The sequence below is a fragment of the Mytilus trossulus genome, chromosome 5, assembly GCF_036588685.1.
Source record: "Mytilus trossulus isolate FHL-02 chromosome 5, PNRI_Mtr1.1.1.hap1, whole genome shotgun sequence".
Classification (NCBI taxonomy): Eukaryota; Metazoa; Mollusca; class Bivalvia; order Mytilida; family Mytilidae; genus Mytilus; species Mytilus trossulus.
Window position 1 is genome coordinate 35,895,949 of NC_086377.1, and position 19,231 is coordinate 35,915,179.

A 19,231-nucleotide genomic window follows, 5' to 3' on the forward strand; every position below is an offset into this window, starting at 1 on the left:
GTAACACATTTATCTTACCGACTAACTCCACATGTGGTATTCAAACTAGCGGCCTATTAAAGTGACCAAGTCTTCAATACTTAGTATTACTTCCATTTGTCTATACAGAAAACAAATGCCAACAAAAACAACTTGTTGGCTTTAAATTTGTTTTATGCATTTATTTCAATCGTTCGTTATATTTATCAATTTCTGCGTCTGTTGAATCCTTTTAGATTTCTTTTTTTGGTTTTGAAAGAGAGGGAACTCCGTTATGCCAATATTAATTATGTTGAATGAATTTCTTTCAACCTTTCATCATCAATTTTGTCGTCTGTTGAATCCATTCAGATTTTACCTCAACACTATGTTGTTTTTATAAAGGATTGTGGCATCTTTTTTGTTATGAAAGGGGGGTAACTCCAGAACTAACCCCATATGGTAACTAACCATGTATGGTAACTAATCATAGGTTTTTAGGACACGATATATCAAATAAACATAGTCACCACGTGTAGTCCCTCAACATAACATATATCTATAAATCTATAGGATGTGAGATAATAATTATTATAGAACAAGCACATATAAAGAGATAACTAGAGTAATGTATTAATGTACTTCAATTATAGCAATTTTCTTTAAAACTAGTTGTATTCGGAATATAATATGACCTAAGAAAGCACATAGTAATATACTATAAGTAAATACAGTATGACCTCCAATGAGACACATATCTATCCAAGACCAAATGATGTAAATGTATCAGTTACTGATACTTACAATACAGACATGAAAACAAAGAACAGCATCCGGAACAACGATAATGTTAAATTGGGACATTTAGATATATGCCGATGGACTAAAAAAAAAGGAATTACGTACATCACTTTTAGAGGAAGTGAATGCCGATATTTTTAGTATCTGTGAAACAAATTTAGTTTAAACATATTTTATTGTTGCAAAAAGAGACAAATGGAATAGACACAAGTTTTCCAACTTAGTAACGTCTTCTCCAATATATACATAAATATACACATGAATGAACATTACATAAATCTGACTTTAACCAATTATTATTTTAGCATGAAGATATAAAAAATAAATTACATATAAATTTTTAGAATCGAATCAATGGATATTTAACACTTAATATAACCAATCGAATGCACCTATTTTCAGAAGAAATAAATGCAAACACACCGAACTGTAAATTAAATATGTTAGTGTACATGACAAGTGACTTTAGTCATGTGTGTGTGTGAATTTGTTTAAATGTAAATTACACACTCATAGTTTATAGTTACGGATTAACAGAAAAACGGAATAAATCTACACGTAATTGTAAGTATCAATTTTGTTTTTTACTTAAATCCATTGAAACGTTTCAGAATACAAAAGTCAATCATAAAGATCATTCGATTATCGTTCCCAAAAGAGCATACATACATTGATCATGTTCTAGTAAGATCTGTTACAGAATAAGGTTGTCAAAGTTGAGAAAAACGCTTGGTACTTTTTATATACTTTTGTACAGATAGAAAAACACTATCATTTTCTTCAGAACTCAAAGACTCATCACCAGAGAGCAATAACTCAATTGTAATATTGATAGCAAAAATATTGATTTCATTCATCATTAATAGTCTTTCTGATGAAAAATTGTTACAATATAATAAATAATGTTTAGCATCTTCATTGATGAAGCCACATAAACAATTGGCATCTTGTACTAAGTTTGCATTAAACAAATCAGATTGAAGAGTGCTACAATGGTTTCGCAACCTTGCATGTAATACAGATAATAAGCGGTCTCCAGAGCAAAAATGACTCGGAGATTTTTTATTCTAATAGTATAACATGTGCAATTTGCTTTTAAATGATGAAAATGTAGGACTCTGTCTAATAATAATATCTAAAGTGTTCCACAATGTTATGGATGCTGAGAAATAAGAATGTTGATAAACCGACAAACGATTCACTGGAATAGTGATATTCTGTCTGTTTCGTAAATTGTAATTACTAATATCAGACACAAATTCTGGAACCAAGTCATGTAAATAATCTGGAGCCTGATTGTTAATGATTTTATAAAACATGGCTAACTTTTTTACCTCCCGCCTTACGATTAATTTTTCCCATCCCGTCTCCCTGTAAATAGCGTTTCGGCTAGCATAACTTGGTTATCCAGTAACTATGCGAGCAGCCTCGATTTGAATATTTTCTATCCGATCAGAATTTGTGTTTCCACAATTATCCCAAACTTCTGATGAAGTATCGGACGAATAAAAATCATATAAATTTTTCCAAATATTCCCTTTTTAGTCGATATTTTAGTTTGCGTAAAACATTAAGCTGCTTCTTCTTCTTTTCTGTATCTTCCTGCTGCTTCGTAGTTTTCTCAATCAGTTTATCAACATGCTTATTCCATTTACAATCATTACTAAATATGACACCTAGGTGTTTATGCGCACTAACTGGTTTCAATGTAGCACCACCAAAATCAAAAGTAATATCACTGTAAATATTTTTCAAACTGAATATCATAATATCAGTTTTATTAGGATTAAACTTCACTAGCCATTTTCTGACCACTTACTTAAATAATCAAGATCTCTACTGATTGAATTTTTCAAAGTGGATTCATCAGGTGCAGTATGACCTATTGAAGTATCATCTGCAAAAAGCCTTCCGAATCCAGACATACCATCAGCTATATCATTTATGTATATTAAAAACAACAAGGGTCCTAATACTGACCCCTGAGGCACACCAGCGTTAAGTTTTCCAATGTTTGATAATGAATCTTTTATGACAACTCTCTGAGATCGTCTAGACAAGTAAATTTTCAACCAACATAGCAAGTCTCCTTTTATACCATATTTTTCAAGTTTATGTAATAAAGCCTTAATCCAAACAGTATCAAATGCTTTGCTTATATCAGCAAATGTAATGCTTGTTAAAAGCTTTTCATTTAGTGCACTCAAAATTTTGTTATACAATTCTATCAACTGATGCGAAGTTGAGTATCCTGGAATAAATCCGGATTAATACTTGTATAATAATTTATTTCCATGTAAATGGTTAAAAATATTTAAAAAAAAAATCTTTTCTAAGACTTTACTCACACATGACAATAAGGAGACTGGCCTGTAGTTAGACGGTAATGACTTGTCACCACTTTTGAATAAGAGAATAACATGTGCAATCTTCCATTGGTCCGGAAATATTTTATCATTTAAAGATTTGTTAAAAAGTAGACATAATGGTTTGGAAATTTCATTTCTAACGGCAAGTAACATTCTGTTGCTAACGATATCTGGCCCAACAGCTTTATTAACATCGAGCGTTGAAAGAATATCAAGTACATCTTGTTCACTAACTACAATTTGTGAAATAAATTCAAGACATCGGTCGTCAAGTTCCGGCAAATCTTTACTAGCGCCATCTAAATTAGAAATTGAACAAAAATATTTATTTAAAATGTCGGAGTTTTTGCTTCCCTCATACGCAAGTTTAAAGTTGTGATCAGGGTCCGTCATGGGTGGTAAATCATGAGACGGTGTATCACTTTTAATTAACATGTTAACCGTTTTCCAGTATTGTTTACAGTTTGTAACTTTTAGTTCATCTAAATTTTCATTAATACTGGTAAAAAAATATTTTTTTGCTTGCTTTTTCAAATTATTTACTTTGTTTCTTTGTTGTTTAAATTTCATTTCTGCGGATGTACTATTTGAGCGAATAAAAATATTACGAAGCCTGTCGCGTTTTCTCGTTTCACGTCGCAAATCCGAATCATACCAAACTTTATCGACACATCTTATAGTTACTACCCTTGTAGGTATGCACTCGGAGGCTATATCAAGAAATGAGTTCGTGAAATTAGTCGCAGCAACATGAACATCACTTGCATCAGAAATCAAATATTCCCAATTTGTTTCAACTACTTTTTGTTTCATAAGGTCATAATCACCTTTTTTATAATCCCATATTGATCTATTATAAGTTCGTCTTTTACTAAAACCACAATTAATTGTGACGTATGTTCCATCATGATCACTAATACCTCTATCAAAAGGTATTGTGTCTTTATCTAAAACCGGTATCGAATCAGTGACTAAAATAGGATCAAGTAAAGACGTGCTACCAGTGCGTGTGTCAAAATGAGTAGCTTTGTCAATTATGTTAACAAGGCCACTGATGAAAAAAATATCTCTTATATTTGACGGTAGATCTGACATTAAGTTTTTATTCAGGGCACCTAAGCAAATTATGTTATTATTTTCATCAAGGGCATTTTTCAACATTTGATCAAAATACTGCCAGAAATAAACTGAAGATTGCCGTTCCGACCTATAATTGATGTTTATCAATATTGATCGCAATTTAGTTTTTAACTCAAACCACATCTCTCAAGTTGGCAATTCTCCAAATCATGTCGACGAGTTATGCGAACATAACTTTTATAATACATAATAATGCCACCCCCATGAGAATTTCTATCTTTTCGAACTGGTATTTCAAAACCGGATATATATAAATCAGAATCTGTAATATTTGAGTCTAAATGGGTTTCTGTCAAGAATACGACATCGTAATCTTCAATAATATCGACAATATAATTCAATTTATTTCTAAGGCTTCTTATATTACCATGGAAACAAATTTGAAAGAAATCGATGAAATTGAAGTTGATGGTTATACTTGGGAAGGATTAAATTGACAAAACATGCAGAGGAATGGCCCAAATTTCTGTCAAAAGGCACAGATTTCAACTTTATTGAATTTTTATTTTACTTATCTCATGAAAACTCAGTTTGTGATTGAGACTTACAAGAACATTTTGCACAAATCTCATCTGATATATACCAACAATGCAATACGGACGCTCTCTGTGGCAGTGTTAACTCAAAAATAGGATCACTGAAGGATTATTCTGATTTTGATGAATTACAGTAACTGTTACGATTATCGCCTGATTAAACCAACATGGAAACATTTTCTTGAAATTGTTGAACGAATCGAAAATGTGCACCCTAAATGGAAGATTCGATCGAGATAAAGATAAATTCACATTCATTTCAGGGAAAGTGAAATCCGTGGTAGACTACATTTGTGTCCGACAAGAATATCTAGACCACAACAAGATATATTGTAGGAAAGGCAAATCTTTTCAACTTCCTTGGTGAATGTAGCAACCCCCGGATCATTCAGTCTTAATTTTTAAATTGTTATTTGGATGGAGAGTTGTCTCATTGGCACTCACACCACATCTTCCTATATCTATTAGAAACATAATATAAATCTATAATATTCGTATGATAGTTATCAAAGATACCAGGATTATAACGATAGAATTCCAGTTTTAAGGTAGATAAAGCGTCTCCCTCCATTTTGGATTTGGAAATACCAGAAAACAAGTTCTAGATCTTTAATAGTATGTGAACATTTTTAGAGTAGTAGATAATTCATGTTTAAGAACTTACACTTAAATACAGAAAATGTCATGTTTTATCATATTTATGGTTGTATTTTACAAAAAACAAGTTTTTTGTTTGATCATTTTTTTTTCCAACTTTGCCACATAAGGGGAGGCAACTCAAATGCAAGGACAAATAATTCAGATTAAGGTACTTTTACAATAGAATCTGTTAGGAATTTACCTATTTTATAACGTAGCAAGAAAACGAGTCTGGTGATCCCATTTGTTTCTTAACTAAAAGCATACCATCTTCTCATATGTTATCTCAAAATTATAGGATGTAGATTACGCTTTATTGCAGAAAATTATGTTTTCCATGCATAATCTGTACAAATTTTGTCAATTTTGAACACCGCGTAGCGTGAAAATAAGGCGGGTGACCCATTATTTTTATTATTATTTTTAAAATGCATTATATAAAAAATATATGGATTATAATTTAGTTACCCCATCTACTTTAACACCAGTGGGTCCTTAAAAAAAGTCTAAATTTTAAAAGTCAATTTTGAAACGTTAACCCTCAAACATTATGGAATAATATGCAATCAACAGAAAAAGAAGTATTTGAAGTTCAAGGGACGTAGTGATGTGAACATTAGACTGAAACAAAGTGTCAGCTAGCGCAAACAAAAGTTTGACCGCAAGCTATGCCAGGATGAAAGTCTGTGCACTGACATTGAAACTATGACGACGAAAAATAAAACGGATTTTTTGGAACAAAATCAAACAGCTAAGGCCTCGTAGACATTCTTCTCATCCAATGGAAATATATGACAGGGATGGTGAGTTTGTTTTAGAAAAATTGAAAACCGATTTCCAAAATAAATGTTATATGGATAATTGCGTGGACGATTCCGATGGTAACTTTTAAATCATTTAAAAGTCATAATGTCTTATTAGAAGACATTGTTTATTGAAAATGAAGAGTTGAATTCAGCTTTGACTATAGATGAAATTATGCGACTAGTCTTGAGAACAAAAAAACGGTAAACCGTGTGGAATTGATAATATTCCTTATGAAGATTTGAAGACAGAAAATGTTATCGCCGTCCTATATTCTATGTTTCAACAAGTTTTCGACACGAGCATTGTACCATTATTATTGCATCAAGCCAATATCTGGCCGATAATTATATACAAATCATCAGATAAACGCATTCCACTACATTATCGAGGAATCCGTTTGTTGTCGTGTGTTTCGAAGCTGTACAGTGGATTAGAGTGTCTTCATATCTGGAGGATAATGATTACTTTATGAGGAACAAAATAGCTTTCGCAAAAATCTGGTTAGGATCATATAGTCACCCATAACATCATCATAAAAAACAATCCAAACGTTATTGCCACATTTATTGACCTTAGAAAAGCTTTTTATTTCGTTTTGATTTTAAACTCGCATCAAATAAAAATAAATACATGATTTAACAACATTTTTCTTAATATTGCAAAAGTTAAAATCGCTTGTCTGAACAAGTTCGAAAAACAGCTCGATACTTTAAGTTAGATTAGTCATAAACAAAACGCAGACAACACTTATATTTAAATAATTAGCATGTGTATCCTGATGTCCATCTGAAATAATAATATATATAAAGGGCACAGGGCGACGTCTAGAGCCCCTGATCTCTCAATCTTCCTGTTATAATGATGATAGTTAGTCAATACAAAGATACAAACGAGGTTATAAATAATTTGCGTCCTGAAATTTTGACAATTTTTAGCTGTAAGTGATAATTTAAGCCCTCCGTATATTTCGAAGATGACATTATTCTGGAAAATCCTTTTGATACAATTTTGTATATACAGAGTCTTTTTATTTGTTATTTTATTGACATAGAAAGATCAAAGGGGTCTCACCGTCATGTAAGTGGCCACATGATTAACTTGGGTATAGAAATATTGACATTTCTGGACATTTCCCGTCCCACAGTGTACCCTTGATAAATGGGTGCGTTCGTTTGCCTCTTCAGAAATGTATATTCGATGCCTGGTGTAGTGATACTTTCACGCCGTCTATGAGATAAACACATTTGAATAAGTCTATGAGAGGGAAATACGATCTACGCACGAGTTATACATTTGAAATGTGTAAGCAATAGGAAATTTCAGCTTAATCTTTTAAAAAAGTTTTAAGGCTGATTTTAACGCCAATTTTTTGAGACTTTCTAGATATAAAAAAATAATAACCGATCAACAGTATAATATCTCTACATGTAAATAAAACTTGAACCTTTTTTTTGTACATAAATTCATATTGCATCCAACATTTCCTGGTCCGAGTGCCGAAATAATGAGTTACATTCGCAATTTCAAGTTCTTCTGACAGGTAAGAACAACATCAATAATTGTCTTAAATCATGTGTAAAACCTTGTACCCTTACGTTTTTTGGTATTTTGGATTATCTTTAATTTTTGATGTTATTTAAAATATAAACCTCTCTTTATGATATTGACTATTGTCATTACTAATACATTTGAAAAACAGATTTTTTTTGGTAAATATAACGAATATGATGAGACTGTCATCAAAGTGAGAGGGTTAGCGCTGTAAAACCAGGTATAATCAACCATTTTTTACATTTGAAAATGCCTGTACTTAGTCAGGATTTTGACAGTTTTTGTCCTTTCGTTTTTGATGCGTTTTGTTATTTTTATTTTGCCATGTGAATATGGATTTTCCGAATGGATTTTCCTCTAAGTTCAATATCTTTGTGATTTTACTTTTTGCTTGTTGAATACATATAGAGTTAAAAACTCGAATCGAAGTAAGTTGGAAGACACACATAATAATTACTAAATTAGACTACTATTTTGGTATTAATAAATCTTTACTTTGCCTCACGAGTGTGGATGCGCATGAGTAATTTTTATCAAAATTAAATAAAAAAAAACAAAAGAATTTGCATTTCAATGAACCAGTATTAGTACCCTAACAACAGCACGGAATGTTAATACAAAATCACTGTGCAACACTAATTGCAGACCAGTTTTTAAATGTAATGAGTATCAATTTATGACTATAATCAGTAAAGACTCATCGAAACATCTGATACAAAAAAATAATAACATGCGATTTTAAATATTTGGATTATATCTTGCCTCTCGATAACGCCAACTTCAGTCTATACACAAAAGAGATTTATCCTGCTGGGCAGATTTTAAATAAAGCTTATACTGAGAATGAACCGTGCCCTTTCCTGAATCGTGCCATCTATATCTTTATCTGAAATCTTAATACCAATTTATTTTATAAAAGAGATGATTTTCAATTATTTTTGTTGACATTCATTTGTGACCATCTTATTGTGTGTACATATCTCAATTTGTTCAATCCCGAGTTTGTAAAAAAGTAAAATCACAAAATACTGAACAAGAGGGAGTGTGCTTGATTTGCATATGATGAAATAATAATGTTTCAATCAGTTTAATTGATATCTAATTCTGAAATGCTTGAAGTCCTTTGTTGATTTATATTTCATTGCTATTTTGCCTATTTTCTTTGTAACCTATTCTGAAATCGGATTCGGACTTCTTTTGAACTGAAATTAATTGTGCGTATTGATGTGTGTTTGTATGTTCTACTTTGACTAGATGTATAAAGGGGGTATTGTATCTCATAAAACATATTGACTATGCCGCATTTTTTACGTTTTTTTTTATTTCAGTTCATATATATATTTTGTTCATTCTCACTTAACTATTCCACTTTTTTTAGTGGCAAACAGAATCCCTCTTCCATGTGCGAGATTTTGTCTCCGTGCGGAAGACTGTGTAGCTTTTTTCAGCTTTTTGGCCGAGTGGTTTTCTCAATCACTTTTCCAATTTTCATTCAGTGTTTAATTTTAACCATTCTGACACACCTCGGCATGGAAAACCTTAAAAATATGCATTATATATAACTTACGCGTGAACACAATTGCATATTTTTTGCACTATACATATGGTTACAGCTCGCCTTTACATGTCGTGTAAACATTTTTTTTTTAATTTTTGTTAAGAAATACAATTTGTCCAAGTCTTTTTCATAAATCAATATATGAGCATGGAAGTATTATATTGACAGGAACTCCAACGAAAAATTAGCACCTTCCCATCCCACTGTTTTTTGTAAAATAAAAGGTTCCGACTCAGTTTGTCAAGAACGTGATAATTTCTTTGTGGGGTATCTGCGATGCCGCCTTCGCCTGTTCTTATAACTGAAGCTGATCTTATCACGTGATTTCGTATCGTTTGTCTTATCTACCTACCAATGTAAATAAACACGGAAACTCCCGTGTTTATTTCTGAATCGCAACATGAATAACAACACCTGTGTCCATTCAATAAATGAAGAACAAAGCTGAAAAGATCGAAAAACTCGGTCCACATTTAACAGAATAACTTAAGAAAAATAACTGCATTCGGAAAGAGGGCCAGCTTATTTTTTTAATTTTGTTGAGTATATTTTTAATCATTAAAACTTGAAAATCGGGAAATAACCGATTATGGAAATGACGTGATTCTGAAGTAGAGTGTTTACAGACAATAATGGGATGCGCGTGTAGTGTGCCCGATATTGCCAGTTAACTCAAATTTTAAGTTACAGATTGTAAACTTTTATCGAGTTTAACACAAATATTTATGGTTTTATCTATCGTAAAATATCGTAAAATGTTATTAACTTATTTTTCAAATATGTTTTAAAGACTGAAGAGGTAAATAATTAAACGCATGTGATATGACCACTACATAGCAATATCAGGTTACGAGACATGCAGATGAATTGTTCCACCTTTTATGATAATTCCAAAGTTTAAACAACCTTAAATATTCAACCTAGTCCGAGATTACCCTAACGTCTGACAGATTTCTTTTTACGGATGACTTTAAATTTTTCTGGATGCATTTAAAGAACGATCAACATGATGGGCCCTATGCAGTTTATGTTTTATTTTTTTTTATCATGGAAACCAAATTAGAATTTATTGATGGGTTTTAAAAAAGATTAACAGTTCTGAAACATCTAACACCGTATGCTAAGCAATTTATGTTTCTTGTTTAATTGCATGAAATATTTGCCATTGGACTTTCAGTAAACAATAAATCAAAATATTTGATATTTTTTTCGGATGAAAGCTCTTAAACCCCGTATACGTAACCCCGGCCATCTTTTGGATAGAATTTTTGTTGGAAATTCTTTCATTTAACACGTCGTTTGTCAAAGTTAGCATAACACGCGATAATAATTACTGATAAAAACAAATCCGTTTACTCTACATGAGAATTTTATGACTTGCAAGCCTAACATGTATATAACAATTACGCATGTTTAGCCATGCAACGGCCCTCTCATGAATAAAAATCTTACCATTTTAAAATTGATTGCAACTTTAACTGAAATAATGGCTTGTAAGTATTTTAACTCTTCAGGTTTTTTTTGTTGTTTTTTAATTTGGTGAAAACAGTCGCGGGAATTTCGTTTCTTTTCTTTTTATTTGTTTTTAAGCAGCAATACCCGTAAAATGTGACATATTTGTCATTCACATGGTCGGTAAATGTCATTTCCTTGACAATTTACATGGATTCTCTGTAAATATCAACCATGCCACATATAGGTCGTGGCACGCATAGTCTCAGAAAAGCTTCAAACTTTGTAAGTTAATACACTTTTATGTATAAATGAAAAAAAAATATTGATATTGTTGCTATGGATTATGGTTGCCATGGTAACGGGATATTCTAATTTTACCTTCAAAATTGCTCTTTTTCAACTATGAAATAGGTCTACTTTGGGCATTAATATCTACTAAAATAGCATTATATTGGTAAAAATACCTATAATTTATATGAATATCATTAGAAATTGAAATGATAATTGAATTTAAAAATATAAAATATTTTATGTTGCCCTGATTTGATCCGTGGATACATGGAAGAGTTCAACAGGTATATAAAATACCCAATTTAGACAGTTTTTGAGGACGTGTAGCAAACTTACGCATCCATGTTGGAATATGACATTATACTTTCCTTTGAGGCAACATATTATAGTTTCGATATATGGAATAAAATTCTTGGGGATTTTGTTTCCAAGAGCTGTAACCATGGAAACAAAAAAGTTAAATTTTCAAATTTTTATCAGTTTTTTCATTAAAAAGTGCAATTAAAAAGTTAACCAATAACTTATTTAATCTTACATTACCTATTATTTATTACCTACAGGAGAAATTTAACTTAATGACAAATAAAAGGTCTGTTGCTATGGAAACAGGGCTTTCAAAATTGCATTTTTTAGCCAAAAATTGTAAAAATTTGTAAAATCTGCAAATTTAGAAAAGTAAAAAAAATTAAAACAATTAGCGAATTCAAATGGCAATTATACAGACTAAAGTTTAACTTCAGCTTAAATCTGACAATGAAAATGGTTACCATGAAAATATATGGATTATATCTGGAGATCTGAAATAAGGTCTAACATGTCATCTTTTGGACGCAAATGAACATCAACACTATTTATTTGTTGCAATAAATTTGAAGTGTAAATATTAAAAATGCTAAAACATATCTCGTGTAAACATAAAAAGTAGTTTCAATGTTGTCAAGATGTTTGCTATAGCCTTGATATGCTAAAGAAGAATACTATTTAGGACCATGAAATTGGGGAAAATACTTTAATTTGAAATTGAAATTAGAACGATCATATCATAGGGAATATGTGTACTAAGTTTCAAGTTAATTGGACTTCAACTTCATCAAACACTAACTTGACCAAAAACTCTAACCTAAAGCGGGACGAATGAACGGGCAGACGAACGTATGAACGGAAGTACGAACAGAGGCACAGACCAAAAAACATGATGGGCATAAAAAGTCGTCTTACAAAAATAAGAGACACTACACATGGCAATAAAGGTGAATTGATCAGAAATGTTAACTGTAATTTTGAGGAATAACATAAAGTGACACAGACAAAATAAAGTTTTATATTCATAAATAATGCAGTCAATACATGTATTTACAAACTGAAAGACACTAATATCTAGTTTTATTGGCCAAGAAAGCGGTAAGCATGAACAGAATTTTAAAACTAAAAACATTTAACTGTTTTTGGTTCCAAAAGTACTTTATATATCTGTTCTGTCTTTTTTCTCTGCTGCTACATAATCTTCAGAACAACGAAGTCTTTTTTCTCTATCTGACAAAGGCAGGACAAAAATGAAGCAGTTTGTCGGTCTGATCAAAATTCTCCTTTTTGTACATGTTGTATAAAGATCTCATCTCATCAGCAGCCACAGGATCTACCTTGTTATCACTTGCCTTTCAATATTAGATTTTTCAGTCATGTACAATATCTTGCTTTAGTTGTTGAAGTAATGTGACTCTGGATTTATTAACATGGATGCCCATCTCATTTGAAGAACTTTATCTGAATTAAGTGCCTATGAATTATTTGTTGATTCTAAAGATATAGACTTTTTAGGCTGATTTGAATTTATCTTATCTGCATACAATCTATTCACTGTTTCTGATATTTTAATTTTTACATCATTTAACAAAGTATAGACTATAGGTCTATGTTGCATGATAACATGCTCTCCACTGATGCTTTTGTTAAGAATTATCTTATGTGCATCTGTCTTCCTCAATAGTTTTCTCGATTTCCATTTTCTGAAATGAAAAAAATATTTAAAAATTAAAGCTGTCACATAAAAACTCACCATTTTTTGTACATTGAAAAAAATCAATTTGATGAGGCCTCTTGTAAACACCTTAAAACTAAAAGTGTATTTAAGTAACATACTATACATACATGTAGATGTGCATATTATCAGGAAATTATGATTCAATATTTTTTTTCTAGAGTTTTATGATATTCTGTTGTGTGGTTTTAGAGGAGTTGTTATGAAAAACTTGCAGTAGTATATTGAGGCAAATAAGTTCAAAGGGGCATTACTCCTAGAAACTAGAGGCTCTTAAGAGCCTGTGTAGCTCACCTTGGTCTATGTGCATATTAAACAAAGGACACAGATGGATTCATGACAAAATAATGTTTTGGTGATGGTGATGTGTTTGTAAACCTTACTTTACTAAATATTCTTGCTACTTAAAATTTTCTCTATCTATCTCCTTTAGATACAGAGGTAAATATTTTTTTAAAATGTACAACAAATTACCAAATTAATGAAAATTGTTAAAAAATAACTATAAAGGGCAATAACATCTTAAGGGGTCAACTGACCACTTTGGTAATGTTGACTTATATGTAGATCTTACTTTGCTGAACATTATTGCTGTTTACAGTTTATCTCTATCTATAATAATATTCAAGATAATAACCAAAAACAGCAAAATTTCCTTAAAATTACAATTCAGGGGCAGCAACCCAACAAAGGGTTGTTTTCGATCCATCTGAAAATTTCAGGGCAGATAGAGGTTGACCTGATAAACAATTTATCCCCGTCAGATTTGCTCTAAATGCTTCGGTTTGTGAGTTATAAGCCAAAAACTACATTTTATCCCCTATTTTCTATTTTTAGCCGTGGTGGCCATCTTGAATGGTTGGCCAGGTCACCAGACACATTTTTAAAACTACATACCCCAAAGATGATTGTGGCCAAGTTTGAATTAATTTAGCCTGGTAGTTTCAGAGGAGAAGATTTTTGTAAAAGATAACTAAGATTTACGAAAAATGGTTAAAAATTGACTAATAAGGGCAATAACTCCTAAAGGGGTCAACTGACCATTTTGGTCGTGTTGACTTATTTGGAAATTTTACTTTGCTGAACATTATTGCTGTTTACAGTTTATTTTTATCTAAATAGATAAATAACCAAAAACAGCAAAATTTCCTTAAAATTACTAATTCAGTGGCAGCAACCCAACAACAGGTTGTCTGATTCATCTGAAAATTACAGTGCAGATAGATCTTGACCTGATAAACAATTTTCCCCTGTCAGATTTGCTCAAAATGCTTTGGTTCGTGAGTTATAAGCCAAAAACTGCATTTTTACCTCTATGTTCTATTTTTAGCCGTTGTAGCCATCTTGGTTGGATGGTCGGGTCACCAGACACATTTTTAAAACTACATACCCCAAAGACAATTGTGGCCAAGTTTGAATTAATTTAGCCCAGTAGTTTCAGGAGAAGATTTTTGTAAAAGTTAACTAAGATTTACAAAAAATGGTTAAAAATTGACTAGATATCCCAATGACGATTGTGGTCAAGTTTGGATTAATTTGGACCAGTAGTTTCAGAGGAGAAGATTTTTGTAAAAGTTAACAACGCCGGACGCAAAGTGATGGGAAAAGCTCAATTGGCCCTGTGGGCCAGGTGAGCTAAATATGTACTTGGAATACAAATTAAAAAAAAATAATATTTCATACCTAAAAAACTGAGCAATCAGTCCAAGGCTTCCAGCTTTAAGGGATTACAAATAGAAGAATCTGAACTTTGACTCAAATCAGCTTGCTCACTTTTAATTGTGTCTTCTAGGATTAACAATGGACACCTTTAACTGGTATTGTCTGAAATAAATTCAAAATATAAGGAGAAAATAACAATAAAAATAAAATTCTTTACTACATATATTAGTTTTAATGTGTGTAATAACAATGAATAATTGTATTAATCAAGCTATATCTATTTTAATTTTCATGTTACGGATATTTATTCCTAGGTTTCATGTTGAGGACACTTATTCTTTGAATCATGTTAAGGATATCTATTTCCAGTTTTTATGTGAAGAATATTCATTTCAATATTTCTTGCTTAAGAATTTTATTGCAATGTTTCATGGAAAGGATATTTTTTCTATGATCTTTTTTCAAGATATTTATTCCTAGATTTCATGTAAAAGATGTTTATTCCCATGTTTTATGTCAGGGATATTTATTCTCATGGTTCATGAAAGGAATATTTATTTCCATATTTTATGTTAAGAATATTTATTCCTTTGTCTCATATTACGGATAATTATTTCCTTGTTTTATGTAAAGGATTTATATTCCTATGTTTCATGTTAAGGATATATATATTCCCAAGTTTTATGTTAATAGTAATTAATCCCAGATTTCATGTTAAGGATATCTATTCCTGTAACTTAAGTTTAGGCCTGTACAATATTAGAATATTTAATCACAATTTTCATTATAAATGACAAAGCTTGTTTGAGTCAATATTTGTAAGCCTCCTTAATTGACATCAATTCTGGTATCAGATCTTAGTGAGGTCAGATTTATTCCAGTGAAGCAGTGCTAGAATTTTGGGGTAACCCCTTGTTTCTTTAATTGGGAAGTACTGGAACTTTTATTTCATTGTGACTAAGTGTGATCTACTCCTGAATCTTAATTACAGCTCTTTTATGAAAGCATGCAAAGCAAACATTTGATCGACTGTGTACATTTGTATGTTTGCATTTATGTTTATTTGTAAACAACAAGTATGTAGTCTGTTTCAGTATGTTTACTATATACTGGAATTTGATTGGACAAAAAACATTAAATTCATTTCATGTTAATTTCTATTGTCCAATCAAGTCACAGTATATATATTGTTTGCAAACATCCAAGCAAATATAGTAAACAAGTCTATGAAAGTTTTGTTTTGCATGCTTTTATAGAATAGCTGTAACAGTGTTCTGCTATTTACCTTTCTTGCTCTTTTGATTGGACCTGAATCATCTAAAGCTGTGACATGATCTATTTCAAAATAGAAAAAGAAAGTGCATATTTGGACAGTGAAGATCATAATTATTAATTAGTCTGTATTTCTTATTAAAATCCTTAAAAAAAATTATACCAAAACTAGTATATACATGTACAATGATGTATGTGCCTCAAATAAGCATGCACAAGCCACATTTATATCAGAACTTTTTTTCTAACTTTAAATATTTAAAATACAACATGCATGTACATGTATGAAACTAAGGAGATACACTGTTGTTCAGTTGCATAGATATAAACAAAATTAATTCATTTGCATGTCTTCTTCAATTTTTTTTTTTAAAGAAATAAACATACATGCATCAAATGTAAAATTATTACCCTATATCACTGTATTTAATACAAACCTTATTTACATTCATATTTTTAATGTTGCACTGCTTTGCTTTGGCAATTTATTAACATTTGTCTACCAGGTCTAGACTACAGTCTCTGCAAATACATGTACCTGGAATTATATATAAAAGTATCATTTTGAAAACTGTTTTACATAAACATTTTTATGGTCTGACATATATGTTTTATAATTATTGTTTAATTATGATTTATTCCAAAAGTATATACTTAATTTAGCATGCCACTAAAATGTATGTGGTTACAACTTGACCAGGTCAGCACAGCATCTTAATTCAAATGTGCAAAAATGGAGCATAACCTATTTGTGTCATTTTGGTCTCTTGTGGACAGTTGTCTCATTGGCAATAATCCTCATCTTCTTTCAAGTTTTATACAAACATGTACATGTATAAATGTGCTCCATATGTAGACATTTTTTTTCACATTTGCCTTCTTAAAGAAAGTGACTTAAACCCCACTCTGACATAAAGATCCTTATAGATTTTTAAACTTGTGGCTGTTGGATATTAGATGAAATGTTCTTCCCTGGAACTGTATACAAAGCAAACATACATTTTGGGTCTCACTAATTAGCGACAACAAGCGTCAAGAAGCGACAATAAGCGTCAACAAGCGACAAGAAGCGACAACAAGAATTATTTTAGCGACAACAAGCGACAAGATAACTATTTAGCGACAAGAAAACATTTTTTTTTATTAGAATTTAAGAAATTTGTATGTAATGGTTTTATTTAAATATACAAGCAGACATGCAGATATGTGTTATTAAAATGTTTTATTATACTATTAGATAGACGAAGAAATGAAACATTTGTGACCGGGAAGAAAGAGATTCTTTCTTTAATAATCATGCTTTGTCATTTAATATTTGTCTAGAAACCCTGTCTTCAACCAACATTTGTGTCAATATTTTCAGGACAATGATGCACAAATAATTCATTTTGTGAGCTTAATATATACATGTATTGCACGAAAGGAGTTTTAAAAAACAATATATAAGATAAATAATATGTTCTAAAATACAAGGAAAAGTAATCTCATAATACAATAATTAAACGTAATACTGGTTGTTATACATAATAGATGATAAAATATTATGTATATAATCTTTCCTTTTTTTCTATCAATTTTAACTTTCTTGTCGCTTAAATTATTTTCTTTTGCATATTCTTTCAATATCTATTGCAATAATTAATTTTAATTAAAAAAATATGTTTTCTTGTCGCTAAATAGTTTCTTGTCGCTTGTTGTCGCTAAAATAATTCTTGCTGTCGCTTCTTGTCGCTTGTTGACGCTTGTTGTCGCTAAAATTCTTGTTGTCGCTAATTAGTGAGACCGTACATTTTGAATAAAATAATTTTGGTCATGGAAATAGATTAAAAGTCACTGACAAAGTTGGTCATCATTTCCACCTGGTATTAAAACAAGCTTTTTGCAACTGTCCTAGATCACAGCAAGGCCTATACAATTTGAACAAAGAAATCTATTTACCTATCTTCATATTTCAATAACATGCAAAGAAATGGGACAGCCCCCGTTATGCCTAAAGGAACACATGTCTTTGCAAAAAATAGAAATTTATAATTTAGTTAAAAGTATGCCTACCTGTTTCAAGTTGAAGGAATAATCCATGAAGTGTATTTATAGTTTCAACATTAGACAGTGACAGTCATTTTTTTAGCAGCAGACTGTTCATGTCACAGGTGTTGATCAAAACGGAACTTCACATTAGTTTCCCCCTTTTTCTTTTTTCATTGTGTCCAAGTACATTGAACAATGGATTGAACATATTTGTAATATTGATGAAGGTGGCGGGAGCAAATCACATTCTGTACAAACAGCATCCTGTTCATCATGGTCTTCATCACGATTTTCACATGTTCTCTCAAGTTTGTTATGACTTTTATGTCCTCTGAACATACATTGTCATAGTAAATGCTTATCATTGTTATGAAACTGACCAGCCATTATGAGGAATGTATACAGATATATTTATATTAGATGTAAAGTGTAAAATATGTTGATTTAAACACGCAAAACATGTTACAGACGTCTGTCTCCATTTTTCTGTAGATAAACGAATGACTTTTTCTATTTTTAAACTTTGGTGAGTTCTAAAAAGGGAAATAACTCTTGTAGATTTCAGGCAATTTTTGGCATTTTTATCCAATTTTTATAAAAAAAATCTAATGAGCCCCAAAAATGTTTTTGCAGAAATGAGAAATATAAATCTTTTGGAATAAAAGCTATGTTTTAGTTTTTTCAGGAATGGATGCGTTTTTTCATAAATAAGGAGGAAAATTGGTTCATAATTGCATTAGAATATGCCAAAATTCATACTAATAACCTAGATGAAAAAGGTCAATTTGAGTTTAATATCAGAAAAAGTGAAAAAATGTCCCGGAACAAGTATCTAAAAGAAACTGATATGATATAAACTTCATCAAACATATTATGTTGTATATAAGTCACTGTAAGTTGAGAATAGCAAAAATCAGCTATTTTCAACATTTTAAAGCCCGTTGCCATGGTAACCATACATAATTCAAGGTGGCATGTACAGACTTTTTTTCATATTTTATATAAATGTTTCTTGTCAGAAAGTTTCAACAAAATCGGTGACCACCCGTGCCCAACTTTGGTTGACGGTTACAGAGAATGGGTGTTAAGTACCGACATCCGGTTATTTCGGTATGTTCCGTAATTA

The 19,231-nt window shown here is 31.0% G+C and overlaps 1 long non-coding RNA gene across 1 annotated transcript; it reads right to left on the minus strand.

Annotated features, from left to right (window-relative positions):
* Positions 1 to 13,013: 13,013 nt before the first annotated feature.
* On the minus strand, positions 13,014 to 18,788 carry LOC134719616 (uncharacterized). The gene is made up of 5 exons (XR_010107631.1): positions 18,130 to 18,788; positions 16,515 to 16,615; positions 16,091 to 16,140; positions 14,827 to 14,967; positions 13,014 to 13,111 (listed from the first exon to the last, which is right to left on the minus strand). It is a non-coding gene; the product is annotated as an uncharacterized LOC134719616 (long non-coding RNA).
* Between the last annotated feature and the right edge of the window lie 443 nt (positions 18,789 to 19,231).